The sequence below is a fragment of the Cervus canadensis genome, chromosome 10 (assembly GCF_019320065.1).
Source record: "Cervus canadensis isolate Bull #8, Minnesota chromosome 10, ASM1932006v1, whole genome shotgun sequence".
Taxonomy (NCBI): domain Eukaryota; kingdom Metazoa; phylum Chordata; class Mammalia; order Artiodactyla; family Cervidae; genus Cervus; species Cervus canadensis.
The window spans coordinates 46,134,576-46,150,796 of NC_057395.1; the positions used below are offsets into that span (position 1 = coordinate 46,134,576).

Below are 16,221 nucleotides of genomic sequence, written 5' to 3' on the forward strand. Positions count from 1 at the left end.
AATCCGACATGCTCACTCAGGCTACGGACACTCCTGGGACACATTCCAACACTACTGGTCCCCAGAACCATCAAATTAATCAGAGAATCTCCAGGCTGCACTCACTGTCTTCTGTAGCAGACATGTCTGACACTCTTCACTTCAGAGAAAGTGTGAAATCATTCGTTTGCCCTAAAATCTACTGTTCCCAAAGCAGTAATGGGGCATAGTGAAGTGAAAGTGAAAGTGAAGTCGCTCAGTCGTGTCTGACTCTTTGCGACCCCATGGACTGTAGCCTACCAGGCTTCTCCATCCATAGGATTTTCCAGGCAAGAATACTGGAGTGGGTTGCCATTTCCTTAAGGATTTCAACTCATTCTGGAGTTTGCAAACAAGTTTTTATTCCATGGAGAGCTCACCCTCCTCACTGAGGAAACAAATATGTATACGAATAAACACACAGAATCTCCCGATTTACTCTCCCCAGGAAGATGTGAAAGACCCAGGAAGTGTTATCTGGGCCCCAGAGGCCAGAAACAAAACAAATTTCTAGTGGGCAACAGTCCTCACAGAGACTAGAGGGTGAGACTCTAAGTGTTTTCTCAGAATTTGCAATTATTGGGACTTCTTCGTGGCCCAGTGGCTAAGACTTTGACCTCCCAATGCAGAGGGCCTAGGTTCGATTCCTGGTTAGGGAACTATATCCCATATGCTGCAACTAAGAGTTCGCATGCCACAACTAAAGATCCTGAATGCTGCAACTAAGACATGGCACAGACAAATTAATTTAGGGGAAAAAAAGGAATTTGCCATTATTTCTCCCTATGTTCCTTTAAAGGGGCATCATTGGCCTCACCTGACTGGTTCTACCAGCTAATTCCTTGAGACCTGGGATGTATTTTATTTCTGTATTCTCTGACTTCCAAGGTGGCTCAGTGGTAAAGAATCTGCCTGTAATGCAGGAGACAGAGTTTCATCCCTGGGTCAGGAAGATACCCCCTGGAGGAGGAAATGGCAACCACTCCAATATTCTTGCCTGGAAAATCCCATGAAAAGAGGAGGCTGGTGGGTTACAGTCCTCAGGGTTACAAAGAGTCAGACAGGACTGAGTGCCTTAGCACACGCAGGACAGCTGTGTCCCCAGCACAGCTCCCAAGCACTTCAGTGATCATAATTACAGGGATGGAGCAGTTGGCCTCGAACTGATGCTGTGACCTTATGAGTGTTTATACTTATGCACAGGTAGAGAGGTCTCCTGGTTTTAAGACTGAAGGAAAGTCTGGAGTTTGCAGCCAGGATGGTTTTAAAGTGTACGTGTCCTGTATCTACAGAGCAGGGGCCAAGTGAAGAAGGTTTGTTGGCAGGGCACGATCAGAAAGCAGGGACCGTCTCTAAAACAGTACCCTCTTTAGTTGAGTCTTCTAAACCTCTGGGAGCTGACAGCTGGAGAAGTAGCTCCCTTTCAACCTTGGATTTGGGCAGTTAAATGGTGAGTGATGGAAACTCCAGCAGAAATAAGTGTAGGCACGGACATATAGTCTGCACAAAGATTCCATAATTCAGTATAAAAGTTGTAACTGGGGGAAGACGCTGTATTTTTCATTCAGCCTAGGTGGATTCAAGAGCAAAGCTCAGCGCGATCTCCGAGCAGGATGGGCCCCCACCCCTCGTCATCCCCGCGGCAGACAGTGGGGTTTCAGGGCCCCCAAGAGGACAGTGTGTGTGCCCTCAGCTCCTCACACTCCACCCCTGGCCCTTGGCTGTTGCCCAAATGTGTGCTCCTCGTCCAGACTGGAAATCAGAGTGTGGGAAACACACTGTGACAGATGAAGCCAGCCCAGCATCCACGCTCCAAAGGGACCCACGTGGTCCTTTTGTCCACACTTCCTCAGCACCTTCTGGGGCATCCCGGGAAGTGAAAGGGAAAGCTAAGGGCCAGCATGAATTCTTGGAACTGAGCTGACAACAGAGAAGAGAAGAAACACAAAGTGGGAAGGGCTGGAGTTTCACTTTCAGAAAGAACTGGGTTATTCCTACCTCTGCACTTGCCAGATTATGAATTTGGGCTTGTCAACTTAACCCACCAGAGCCTTGGCCATCTTAGCCACAAGATGAGGGGACTCGTCCTGACGTGGAGGGGACTCCACAGAGAGGAAGGGTCGGAAGCAGTGCCCGCATGCCTGGCACCTGGAACAACTAGGCAAGACCCCCTTCTCCCCACACCCAGCGACTCCATCAGTGAGTTCATCCTGATGGACCCTCACTGCCCCCACGTCCCAGGCCTCATGAGCTCCCACTTGGACCAGCCCCAGGTGCTCACACTGCCTTCCTGCTTCCCCTCCGGCTCCCAGAACCCGTTCCCACAGCATCCTTGTGGTCCCACAACATCAGCCTCTTCACCCTCCCCTACCCTTAGCCCAGGTGGCTTTCTGACCCTCTGAAGATAAAGGGGCAGGACTCCCCCACCCACTGCCGTCTGCACCCTCCTCAGCCCATCCTGGCTTTCTTCCCCGTTTCTTCCACACCAGGCACCCACCCTCTGCCCCCGGCTCTGGGGCTATTGCCCCCACAGTCCACATGCAGTGCTGCCCTCCAGACCTTCCTTGCCTGGATCCTCCTGATTGTTCTCATGTATGATATCGCCTCTTTGGAGAAATCTTAACTTTTCAAGCTATTGGAACCTGGTCACCCTCCAAAACCCTCTGTTCACTTTCTCAGAAACTCTCACCTGAATTCTGTGGCTGCCTCACCCATTTGTTTCTGTCCCAGTCCACTCTAGCTGCTGTGACAAATAGAACAGAGTGGGCCTCACAAACAACAGACACAGATTTCACATGACTCTGGAAGGTAAAAGTCTAAGGTCAAGGTGACATCTGCCTCTGTGTCCGATGAGGGCTCTTCCTGGTTCACAGACGGTGTCTTCTCACTGTGTCCTCACCTGGAGGAAGGGTTGAGGAAGGGGGGTGCTCTCCTTTATAAGGTCACTGATCCATCCTGGGGTCTCCACCCTCATAGCCTCATCACCTCCCAAAGGCCCCACCTCCTGACACCATCACTTTTGGGGTTAAGAGTCAGCATATGAATTTTGGGGGTCACAGACAGTCTATAGCACTGTCTATATCAGTCCCCCAAGAATGTAAGCTCTTAGAAGTGCAGGACCACTGAACACCTCCAGAGGGTACTATTCCCTGGAATCCTGGGAGAGCAGTGCCCACGGAGATGTGACAGCCTGCTGGGCCCCATTCTTAGTCCCTGGTGCAGTCTGGGTCCATCAAAGCCACTGGACATGTTGGAGGGTTGAATTGATTTTAAGACAATTGCATTCTTATGTTGTAAAATCAAAATGCCAGCTGGCTTAGTGAGAACAGGGAGGTTTAGGAGAAGTTGCAGCCAAGCTGTCGAGTCTGCCGGTGGCTGCAAGATGGGGCTCGGGCGGCCCAGCCTTGTGGACACACAGACACCAGTGAAGGAATTTATGGGTGGTTTAGGCAAGCACTCTGGCTGAATCACATTTTAATGCCTTTATAAATTGCTTTATTCCTTTTCAGTAAGAGCATTACTGATGTGAAGAGGTCAGTTAACATTTTTAGTTATGTTTTATTGCATTTTAGAGGAAAATTACAACTTACAGTTGAATCTGCAAAGTTAGGTGTTTTCAAAGGTCGGGGACGACGTGACTAAGAAACATGAAGGCGACACCAGGCTTGAGATGATCTATCAGCTGCTGTAAGAAGGGCTTCTAGTCTGCCGCACATTTTCTATCTCATCCCAGACGCCCAGCCTCACCTTCGCACAGACGGCCTGGGGGTGGGGGTCTCAGCTCAACCCTGAGATGTCCTGGGGCCTCACGGCAGAGAGGGGTTGAGGCTGCAGGACTGACCTACAGGTGGGACCCCTTCCCCACATCTCAGGATACAGAGAGGGTCACAGGATCGACAGGCACCAATTCCCAAATGGCTCAGGCTGTGAACACCTTAGGTCTCATTTCCTGGTAAATGAATCTGACTGTTGTGGGTGGGTGATCAACAAATAAAGTAAAATTAAAAAAATAAGACCTGTTCCATTTTTGTCCCATGCTTGTTGGGGGGGATTAAAGAAGAGGGAATTCAGAGGGAAATAAACACATTCAAAAATGTATTTAGAAAAGGGGGGTTAGATGTGGATTTATGGATTTACTTGAATATCTTGTCCATTAAGGCACAGTCACCCTGACAAGTCACTCACATGTGTCTCCGTGGATGTGACACAGATGCCAAGGGAGGACGGTGGACTGAAGGAGGAGTACGTGGTTGCATGTGGAACAGAGCTGGGGTGGAGGGTGAACTGTCTAATCAACAGAGGGAAAAGGAAAAATAATGAATAGCCATCTCTTTAATCCTATTGTATCCACAATTTCAAGGGCTTCCCAGGTGGTGCCAGTGGTGAAGAGCCTTCCCCTCCAATGCAGGAGAGGTAAGAGACGTGGATTTGATCCCTGGGTTGGGAAGATTCCCTGAAAGAGAAAATGGCAACCAACTCCAGTGTCCTTGCCACAAGGACAGAGGGGCCTGGTGGGCTACAGTCCCTGGAGTCGCAAAGAGTTGGATACAACTTCAACAACAAGCCACAGTCTCAGATAACATTTTTGAAAATGTTTTAGAAATTTTGCTATGAAGACAGAGAAAAATGCTGCCACATGCAGTCCTGTCTGAGCAGGGTCAGGCTCCACTTGATAAACACGGTTCATGGTACTTAATCCCACACCCAGAATTTCTTTGACAAGAGAAGCCATCAGTGAAAATCACTTGTAGCTGAACAGGAGCGTCATCCAGCTGCAGGTAAAGCTGGTTAGTTTGTTCTAACACAGTATTTGCTTCTAACAAAATAGAAAATACATGCACTCTTCAGAGTTTGAGAACCGTGTGAGGTATGCTCAGCATTTCAAAAGAGAAACTTCAATAACACTTTCAATGAATAAACATTTTGCTTTTCCTCATAGGACTGAGTTATGGATCATTCCCCTAACACTCTTTCCCGTTCACTTATCCAGTTGCCAGGAAGCACGTCTATTCAGAAAGTCCCTGCTTTGCATGTATGCAAAGCAGATAGCCCCCAGTTACTCCCAGTACTGTTTGCCTATGCTGTGTGGAGCTCCGCTTGGCAGCCTGATAATAGCAGAGTTTCAGAAGCTTAGGTATATTCTCGGACTGACCCAGTTCACTCAATCACTCCCCAGATACAATGTGGGGCTATTGAAGGGTCCGGACCCTGGTGGATTGAAGCCTTTGTCCTAATTTCAGGATGTCTTTGTCCCGACAACAATGGGTGACATCCCACATAATGCGGGGCCATTTGTACCACTGCTGCCCAAACTTCCTGTTTGGAATGGGGCAGGGAGGTTTCTGAAAAGCCTGGCTGGGAAGAGAGAAAGGAGCCACACAATGCCAGATTTCCAGGATCATGTCTCGTGGAAGATGAAGGCAAATTTATGTATGGTGTTGGCCGCTTTGTCATGCCCATCTCTTTGAGACCCCATGGACTGTAACCTGCCCAACTCCTCTGTCCGGGCAGATAGGTAAAGGTCTAGGGGATTCTCCAGGCAAGAATATCAGAAGAGGTTGCCTTTCCCTTCTCCAGGGGATCTTCCCGACCCAGGGATCAAATCCAGGTCTCCTGAATTGCAGGCAGATTTTTTTTACCAATCTGAGCCACTAGGGAAGCCCTTACGGAAATGACAATATCCCACAGGATGGCCAATATGGCTAAAACTGAACGTTCACGTCTGTGAACTCACCAGGCTGCAATGGAGCTGGAGGTGGCCCTGAGCTGTTCTCTCAGCTATCCGAGCACCCGCCAGTTCTCAAGAGACACAAAGCCGGGTATCTCCCAAAGACCATTGTTTACCAAAAGAGAAGGGAGGGTCTCCTCAAATTCTTGGAAATACCTTTTCGCGGTTTACATAATTTTGGCATATTCTTGGGCTCTCATCCTAACTGTACTATTTCCCCCAAAAAAGGCTGAAACCTGTCAAGTGAAGGAGAGAGGCAATGGATCTTCTTAACAAAGTGTCTGTCACTGAAGAACCATGCAAGTCAGGGCATTTGCTATGGGACCTACACAGAGATGCCACATTCACACACACACACTCATGCACACACACCGAATCCACCGCTCACCCACACAGCCTGAGCCCGCAGAGGGGCATGGCAGGGGTCGAGTGGAGCACTGGCTGCAAAGGTCTCAAGTCCCAGCTTGACACACAAGCCTGAGGTCCTGAGCGAGCAGCTGGACCTCCCTGGGCCTCTGCCTCCTCCTGGGACAGGACAGCGCCTTGCACCGTGGACCAAGGACTCAGAGTTCATCATGGTTCTGCCCACTGAAAGCAGACCGAAGAGACATTTCTCCACCCGAATCTCCTTGGACTCCTGGACTGCGTTTAAGTAACAATTTTGTGATATCTAAGTATTTCCAACAGAGCTTACCAAAAGAGCTTTCCAACAGTCTAAAACCTTTTGAAGGGAGATGCTTATACTAGGGTCGTATTCGTTTCTGAGGAGGGTCTCAGTCTTATATGGAAAGCAAGTAGGCTTTATTTGTGACTTGTTCATGCAATACAAAGAGGTGAAGAAATTATTTGGTAACTTTAAAAAAAAATACATTAGGATAAGCATCTAAGAACATGCTAATGGTACAAAACGCACTTTCTTATTTGCTAATAATACTAGCTCACAATTACTGAGCAGTTAGATTGGGAAAGACAGAGCTCTCCACTTTATATGCAACATTATTCATCATTCGTCACACGGAGAAGGCAATGGCAACCCACTCCAGTACTCTTTCCTGGAAAATCCCATGGATGGAGGAGCCTGGTGGGCTGCAGTCCATGGGGTCACACAGAGTCGGACATGACTGAAGTGACTTAGCAGCAGCAGTAGCAGAGGGACAAGCCATTAATTTCTTGATATAACAAATGAGAAAACTGAATCAAATGAACTAGTAGACCCTTGATCTTGGATAAGAGAGAAGGTTAGATGTGGGTTAGCAGCAGATATTCAGGTGAAAATTTTTATTATGAGGAAATTCCATATAATACTTATGTCACTGATGTGATAGGTAAGGAGTGAGTCACTTTGAGTGAACACATCTCTCAGCCTCACCTGGATAGACAGGTAGATGAAAAACCGACTCTATCACACAATTTGTGGCATGTCTGTGTCCTTCTTCACTGCCATTCTGTCACCTTGCCATTTCAGAACCTGTAGAATAACCACAACAATATCCTGGTGACCTTGGGCTGGTGATTAACCTCACTGTTCCTCAAAATGGGCTCATAATAACAGCGCCCACTGGAGTGGGTACCACGAGGACCAGCTGAACTGAGTTGATGCCTTCAAAGTCCTTCAAGCACATAAGGGCTCAATAACTGATAGCCTATACAGTTACAGGGTATTAAAAAGCAAAGACATCACTTTGCTGACAAAGGTCGATATAGTCAAAGCTTTGGTTTTTCCAGTAGTCCTGTATAGATGTAGGAGGCTAAGAGCCAAAGAACAATTGCTTTCAAATTGCGGTGCTGGAGAAGACTCTTGAGAGTTCCTTGGGCTGCAAGGAGATCAAACCAGTCAATTCTAAAGGAAATCAACTCTGAATATTCTTTGGAAAGACTGATGCTGAAGCTGAAATTCCAATACTTTGGTCACCTGATGTGAAGAGCTGACTCATTGGAAAATACCCTGATGCTGGAAAAGATTGAAGGTGGGAGGAGAAGTGGACGACAGAGGATGAGATGGTTGGATGGCATCACCGACTCAGTGGACATGAATCTGAGCAAACTCTGGGACATAGTGAAGGACAGGAAAGCCTAGCATGCTATAGTCCATGGGGTCACAGAGAGTCATACACAACTTAGCAACTGAATAACAACAACATGCATTGATCATGGATGATCACTCCTTCATCTGTTGTGAATAGATAAAGAAGCCCAGAACTCAGTGCTGAGTAAACGGTGAGTTACAACACCATCACACTCCCAGCCCTGCAGGATCTGGCTACCCCCACCTGCCCCCATCTCCAGCACAAACCATTGTCAGTCTCTCCTGAACTGCTTTGAAGTCTTCTTCCTTCCTCCCTATCGCTCTCCATGGAGGGAAATGTGGTCAAAACCAGCGTCCACACACTGGAGGGCAGGCTGTCTTCTCCATCTGCCCAGCCCCAGCAAACCTAGCCCCTCGGTCACTCGATGTTTTGTCACTTTCTCTGGAAACACCAGGGTGTCTGTCTTCTTTTCCAGTGTTTGCATCTAACAAATACTGTCTTTTCTTGAACTTGCACTGTGAGGATTTCATCCAGAGTACATCTATGTTCATTCCGTCAGTAAAATTGTATTTTAAGATGTTCCCAATTTTTTTAAAGAACATGTGTCCCCTGGGTACTAACCAGCAGGCAGCAGGCTGGGGCTGGAAATACAAAGGGAAATAAAATGAGACCCTTCAGTGTGCAGTCTTCCCTGCCTGGCACAGGAAACAGACATCATCATGGGCAATTGAAATGAAGTGAGTCCTATGACTGCAAATGAGTGTCCAAGGAGTGCTGTCTGGGAAGGTGGCGTCATCCTGGGGGATCCCGACCCCACTGATGCCCAAGAGCTGGCTCACTGCTGCACAGAGAACACAGAAATTAAGGTCAAAAACCCCCTCCTTTCCCCCATCTTCTGTGGACCCTGGGCCTTGGGCCTGGTAAGCTTGACCTTGAGGAGAAGGCTTGGGAGGAGGACTGGGAGAGAATGACTCCATCTCCTTCTCCTGCACAAAAAAGGCTTTTCCAGGTGAAAAAGGTTCAGAGCAGACCCCTCAACTCCAGCAGCATTTCTTCAATCACAGCCCTGTCTCCCTGGACTAAAAAACCCAGGAGCAAGTCCTGTAACGATCCCACCAGGCAGGTGCATGGTCCCCTTAGGCCCCCTGCAGACCCCCACCTGCATCTCCTCGGCACCTCTGTGAATGGGGGTTGCACCAGAGAAGCCCTGCTCAGATTGTCATTTCCAGCTCCCTGATCAGAAGGCAGCGTGCAAGCCATCAGGAGAGGTGCAGAAGGTCATAAAGGTACCATCTACGTGAGGCCACTCATGCAAGAAAAGAAGAACGTGCTTGCTCAGGGACAGAGTCATGTGACTGCTCGCTGTATCTTATCTCCTAAAATTTCTAAGAGTTCCTATTTTTGGCCCAGAGAGAAGAGACCAAGAATCTGTAACACCACCTCTAACCCCTGCCCCCGGCCATCCACCCTGACCAACTCCAGAAGAACAGACAGAGACAAAGTTTGGGGACACGGGGAGGGGGCTATGTGGTTCTAAGATTAGAAGTCAGACGGGGGAGCAAATGCTCCCCAATGACAAAGGATTAGTCTTCATGGTCAGACTGTTATTGTTGATCAGTCACTCAGTCAGGTCTAACTCTTTGTGACCCAATGAACTGCAGCAAGCCAGGCTCTTCTGTCCTCCACTATCTCCCAGAGTTTGCTCAGTTTCATGTCTGTTGAGTCAGTGATGCCATCCAACCATCTCATCCTCTGTCACCCTCTTCTCCTCCTGCCCTCAACCTTTCCCAGCATCAGGGTCTTTTCCAGTGAGTCGAATTTTCGCATCAGGTAGCCAAAGTAATGGAAGTTCAGCATCAGTCCTTCCAATGAATGTTCAGGACTGATATCTTTTAGAATTGACTGGTTTGATCTCCTTGCAGTCCAAAGGACTCTCAAGTGTCTTCTCCAACACCACAATTCAAAAACATCAAATCAAAGTCAGAGTTCATCTTTAACACATGCATTCAGTGTCAAACTCATACACACCACAATGTTCACAGATGACCTTAGAACTGAGTCGGGAGAGAAAGCGTTTCAGAGAAATGCCCAGGGTGATCCTCTCGTCTTTTTAGCTGGTCGGGGTGACATTGTTCTGGATTTGAAACAACTTATTTGAGGTCCTGAGAGACGCACAGGCTCACATTCACATGGGCGTGTTTCTTTCTCCCTCCATTGAGAAACTGTGGACCCAACACTGTCTGTGCAAGATTTCCCCAGGTAGTGGAAGATGTGTGATGTAAACACGTCCACAAGGGAAGAATGATCTTTTCCTGGCAATCTGTGTGCACTGCTGAAAAATGCCTGTCTGTGATCAAATTATTAATGCTTCTACATCAAACCGAAGTTCCTTGCTCATACCCCGGGGTGAATATTGGATGCCATTTTTTTTCTGCTTGGCATTTTGATAGAATTGTGCAATAACGTCCAAACGAGTCCGTGTTTACATAAGCCAGGTGACAAGCGGCATGTGTGGAATTACGGCATTTAGGAAGGAATATTAGAAACATCAAAAGCATAATGAAAGCTATATATTGAAACATAATTTTTCTTCTGCAGTTTTATGTGTCATTGACAAAAAGGCAGGCGGGAGAAATGACTGCAATGGTGGAAGCAACTCCAGGCTCCACTATCTGTAAAAACATTCCTCTTATGGACAAAGTCAACAATGAACCAAGAAATGGCCAGAGACCAGGTAAAGGAAAGCGTAATTACAAAGCTATTGTAACTATGTAGAAATCATTTCTAAGCGTGTGAAAGGTTAATATGCACACTCCTGTATGAAGGTACATCAGACTACAATTTTAAATCAAACGGACTCTCAAAGACTAACTAATTACCAATCTGAACCAAAAAATTACAATCCCTGTGCTCTGGCCGGATTCTTTGGTCCTGGACTCAGACTACACCATCAGAGGGCGTGACCTCACATTCCTTAGGAGACTGGCTTTCTGAACCACGTAGATTTTAAGACAAGTGGAGAGAAAGGCAGACTGGATCTGGAGTAATCTACCTTCAGCTCTGGTTTTCGTAAGTCACTGTGGAACTCCTGTTTGATCTCTAGATGTGAAAGTAAATGATATCATTCTGCAAATATGGGAGCAATTCTTAAACTGAGACTGCAACACATCAAATGATCTGAGGGACCAGTTGGGTCGACAGGAAGCCTAAGATGCCATAGAATATCTACAGGAGATGAGTTTTTAAACTGTTGTTTGAAAGGATTGACTCACGCCCCCGTCACTAACGAGCTGTGCATGGCCGTATCCCTGACCTCTCCTTGTGGAGCACACGTTCCCTGAAGAATGTGCCTGATGGGACTTTAAATACTAAACGAGAAGAGAGATCTCTCTATCTTGTTGCTGCTTTTCTTCCTCTTTTTTTCCTGCTTTTGCCAAAGAGAATTAGTCTCATTATTATGAGGAAATTATCCCATTATGGCCATTTTGGCCAAAGCTGAAGGCTCTGAGGCTATAAAGCTCTCCTAACAATGTCCACTTCCAAGATATGTGGTCACTGAATCACGTCTGTCCCCACACGGTAGACGATGGTCCCCACTTTGCTGTTTGTCCTTGTGTAGTTATCGTCTACTAAGCTCAAGTTATCAGTAAAAGCTGAATCAGAGGCTGGAGCCCATTCATCCACTGCTAAGAAATCCAGGAGAAAAATATTTGCTGAGAAGGGTTATTAATTATTTTAAACTAGCAGAAATCCACGCCCTGCCCTTTAAGTACTCAGAAGTTAACTGGGGACTAGGTCTAAAGGCCTCTGCAGCATGTGATAGTTTAGTCTTTTAAGACTTTGTTTCTGCTTCTGTTTTGTTATGAACAATAGAAGATAGGAATCAGGGAAAATAAGCAAAGAAGGGACTTTCCATCAAAAGCGTTTTTAGAAAAGACTCAGAGTGCCCCCTTGTCCCCCATGCTTACTGTGTGCTAAGACATTTCAATCATGTGACTCTTTGCAATCCCATGGACTGTAGCCCACCAGGCTCCTCTGTCCATGGGATTCTCCAGGCAAGAATACTGGAGTGGGTTGCTGTGCCCTCCTCCAAGGATCTTCCTGACTCACAGGTCAAACCCACATCTCTTGTGTCTCCTGCACTACAAGCAGATTCTTTACCACTGAGCCACCAGGAGACACCTAATAGCCCTGCCTTTCCAAAGCACTAATAAGAAACCTCCTGGAAGGCTCCAGTGGCTTGTTGGGCTTGTTGAATACACTTGAGCTTATGACAGTGGTACAATGCACAGATCCCTAAATTCATAGAAAGGGTTCTACTGAAAGTTTACAAGTTCCATGTTGTGGACAAGAATACAACTGCAAACATAAAAGTCAGGATCACTTCACGGAAAATAGATAGGGAGAAAGTGACAGATTTTATTTTCTTGGGCTCCAAAATCACTGCAGATAGTGACTGTACCCATGAAATTAAAAGACATTAGCTCCTTGGAAGAAAAGCTATGACAAACCTAGACAGTGTATTAAAAAGCAGAGACATCACTTTGCTGACAAAGGTCTATCTAGTCAAAGTTATGGGTTTTCCAGAAGTCAGGAGTGAATGTGAGAATTGGACCATAAAGAAAGCTAAGAGATGAAGAACTGATGCATTCAAATTGTGGTGCTGGAGAAGACTCTTGAGAGCCTTGGACTACAAGGAGATCAAACCAGTCAATCCTAAAGGAAATCAGTCCTGAATATTCATTGGAAGGACTGATGCTGAAACTGATGCTTCAATATTTTGGCCACCTGATATAAAGAACCAACTCATTGGAAAAGACCCTGATGTTGGGAAACACTGAGGGCAGGAGGAGAAGAGGATGACAGAGGTTGAGATAGTTGGATGGCATCATCGACTCAATGGACATGAGTTTGAGTAAGCTCTGGGAGGTAGTGAAGGACAGAGGAGCCTGGTATGCTGCAGTCCACAGGGTTGAAAAGAGTTGGACATGACTGAGTGAGAGAACAACAACTGGGAAAGAGAAATCAAAACAGATTATACATGTTACAAAGATGAGGATCACCGCAAACTTCACAAATTCCAGAAGAATTCATTTTGTTTGACTAATTAATGACCTGATGACTCTAACATCACTCTATCAGATTCTTTTTTTACTTATCTCTTCTTTAATTGCCTCTCCATCGCAATAATTTTACAATATAATTTTCTGGAGATGGTAGGAAGACAATCTTGTCTTCTCTCTAGCAAGAGTCATCAAAAGTAGCTGTTGCTGTTATTGTTTTTTAATCAGCCTTAGCTTAGAAAAGTTCTTTTCAGCTTCATAACTCCTAATTGATAATGTCAGGTAAATAATTTACATTTCTCGTCAAATTCTGGAGAACCTCTATCAACATCTTTAACCTATAATCTGTAAAAACTTCAGCGCATATTATGTTTTCTTACAGAATAATTAATTGTACACAATACTCACTGCTTCTATTAGAAACTTACCTCTTCCTTTTAGTGAATGATGGCTTTCAGTCTGACCCGAAAAATTTTTATACATCTTACTTCTCAACTTGAGAATGATTTCTGTCAACGTTACTGCTTGTTACTGATTGTTCTTAGTTCATATGCTGTTGATTGTTGTCTGAATTTTCCCTCTCAGTTTTTTTGTAAATAAGTTTAAAGATATCCTTTAAATAATGTGATGTGCTCAACTGTATCTGAATCTTTGTGGCCCTGTAGACTGTAGCCCACCTGGCTCCTCTGTCCATGGGATTCTCCAGGCAAAAATACTGGATGGGGTTACTGTGCCCCCAAGGGATCTTCCCAACCCAGGGATTAAAACCCATGTCTCTTGCATCTGCTGCATTAGTAGGCAGGGTCTTTACCACTAGCGCCACCTGGGAAGACCAACCTTTAAATAAAGGTACTCTTCAAATTCAGAAGTCTGGAATTTCTAATTTGATTGAAACGTTCTCAAATGGCATCTCAAGTGGCTCTTAAAATGGCATATCACACTCCTGGAAACGTTCACAACACACATGCCCATGAGCTCACATGGGCCTGAAGCCTCTTCAGCTTCGTGGAAAGTCCACCTGGACACAGGTCGCCTCTCACGAAACACAGGAAAATTTAAATTACAACAATGGATTCTGCTGCCTAGAAGTGAAGAAGGCTAGAGAGACGCCACTAGGCTCTCTGTTAAAATTCCAGACCCTCACAACACCTTTTAAAACCTATGGCTAACCCAGCAAACTGCCATGTGGTCATCAGAATAGGATTTTGCATAGCCTCTCAGCAGTTCTGGAAGTGTCTTGCCTCCAACACTTTCTAAAGGTGCGTAACGCTGGTTTAAAGCACATGCATATACTTCACTGGTTCCCTGATTCACCCATTTTTTCATCCTTTGTGCCTTCCTCTGGGTCAGGCACTAGATTCCAGAAGACATAAACAAAGCAGAACAGGCTCCTTGAGGGGTCAGGCTCCAGCCAGGCTGACAGGGAGGGCCACATGGACAGTACTCAGTCAGAGTAAGTGCCTGGAGAACCAACGCAGCAAAGTCACGTGGACCCGAGGCCTGGAGGGGACAGACAGGGATGGGGCTGGTAACAGTCCTGGGCCAGCTCGTCAAGAGGTCAAAAGTAAGATTTCTGAACTAGTGCTAGCAAAGTAAGACAAAGGTCACTGAAGAATGCCATGCATGGGGAAGAAGCAGACAATAACTGGGAACCTTAGAGGAGGACTGATCGCATTCAGTTAGCGTTCATTAAAATACGTGTGTATTGGGTAACTTGCCCCAGGTCACTTTTTTGATTTGTTGAGTCCACTCTGGAGACAGATATACTTAATCTGTGAGAGTCATTGCAGGTCACTGTCAACTTGGCCACTAGGCTACCTTTCTACCTGGGGGATGGGTGAGCAAAGCCATTCACTGTTTCTTACTTCAGTTAGGCCCAAAAGTAGGGAAGACAGCAGAGAGAAAGATAGATAATGAATGACATGGAGATAAGAAGTGAGATAAAACACACAATGAAGAAATGGGTCACAGGGCAGATGGAGGGGTTAGTGCTGAGAGGGTTGAACAACAACTGACAAGCAGCCCCTGGCTACTGTCCCAGGCCATTTCATTTCATGTCCACTCGTCTTTAGAAGTCAGTGGCAGCAGCCAGTTCTATCACTTATATTTCCCTTTTAGAATTTTTTGTCCTAAGTGACAACTCTGAGAATAATTTCAATGGTGAACAAGAGTCAACAGACCATTTTTTCTTTTAACAGAAATACTGTTTTTGTCTAATTCTCTGCCATTGTAATCAGTCACCACTAGTGAACATCTTCACATTTAGTCTAGATCTGAATATGTGTAAACGACGTACAGCTCAGTCTTCCCTATGACTTCAAATTGTTTTATGGTCATTCCTTATGCAATCTGAACTTTTAGGGATGATAAGCTTGTGGCTCAGCTGGTAAAGAATCCAACAGCAATGCGGGAGACCTACATTTGATCCCTGGGATGGGAAGATACCCTGGAGAAGGGAAAGGCTACCCACTGGGCTCTCAGCTCCCTTAAAGGAGACAGTTAGACAAAGTAAGGGGTTGATCCCTGAGGTGGAAATACTTTCAGATGCTGAGAGCTCAATTAGAAAAGACTGAATGAACTCCAATATTTTCAGGGCAAGAAAGGACCCTCACAAGAGCATTATTTCTCCTAAAAAAATTGAGACAGAGGGCAAAAAGAGAGTTCAGATGGATGACCTGTTCTCTTCTGTAGGATACTTGATGGGTATGGATTCAGTTTTCAGAAAGATATGTGTAAGCACTGATGAAGCTACCCTATGTCTGTGATTCTGTTCAAAACCATTGTCCTGAAATGAATCAGGTCACACTTGGGGAGGAGGGGAGCACACAAATCAATTTTCCCCTTCAATGTAAATGCCTTTTGCAAAATGTTTTTTTTTTTTTAATATTTGAAACTCATCCATATATATATCCTATTCTAGAAAAATCCTTTTAAAAACCTTGAGAGAAAAAAACAAACAAAAAATAAATAAAAATAAAAACCTTGAGAGACAGGACTTACCTGGTGGTCCAGTGATTAAGACTTTGCCTTCCACTGCAGGGGATGTGGGTTCAAACCCTGGTTTGGGAGCTTGGATCCCATGTGCCTCATGGCCAAAAAACTGAAACATAAAACGGAAACAATACCGTAACAAATTCAATGAAAATTTAGAAAATGGTCCACATTAAAAAAACAATTTTTTTTAAACCTCTTTAAAAAAGAAAAAAAATTTTTTTGCAAGACCAGGAGAGGGGTGCTATAAATTGGAAGGTTGGGAGCCTTGGACTGCCTCTGGGCTCCACCACTGACCAAACTTGTGGTCTTGGGTAAGCTCTTAGCCCCCTTGAGTCTCCCATCTATAAAGGATAGATGATAAAATGTCCCTTTTAGAGCTGGCCTTGACAGA

The 16,221-nt window shown here is 45.6% G+C and overlaps 1 long non-coding RNA gene across 4 annotated transcripts in view; it reads right to left on the bottom strand.

Annotated features, from left to right (window-relative positions):
- Positions 1–15,896, bottom strand: part of LOC122448464 — a 92,066-nt gene extending 76,170 nt beyond the window's left edge. For all 4 annotated transcript variants that reach the window (XR_006271620.1, XR_006271619.1, XR_006271621.1 and 1 more), the window contains exons 1-2: positions 15,837–15,896; positions 7,116–7,214 (exon numbers count right to left, since the gene is read on the bottom strand). This is a non-coding gene — a long non-coding RNA (uncharacterized LOC122448464). The remainder of the gene's footprint in view (positions 1–7,115; positions 7,215–15,836) is intronic.
- Between the last annotated feature and the right edge of the window lie 325 nt (positions 15,897–16,221).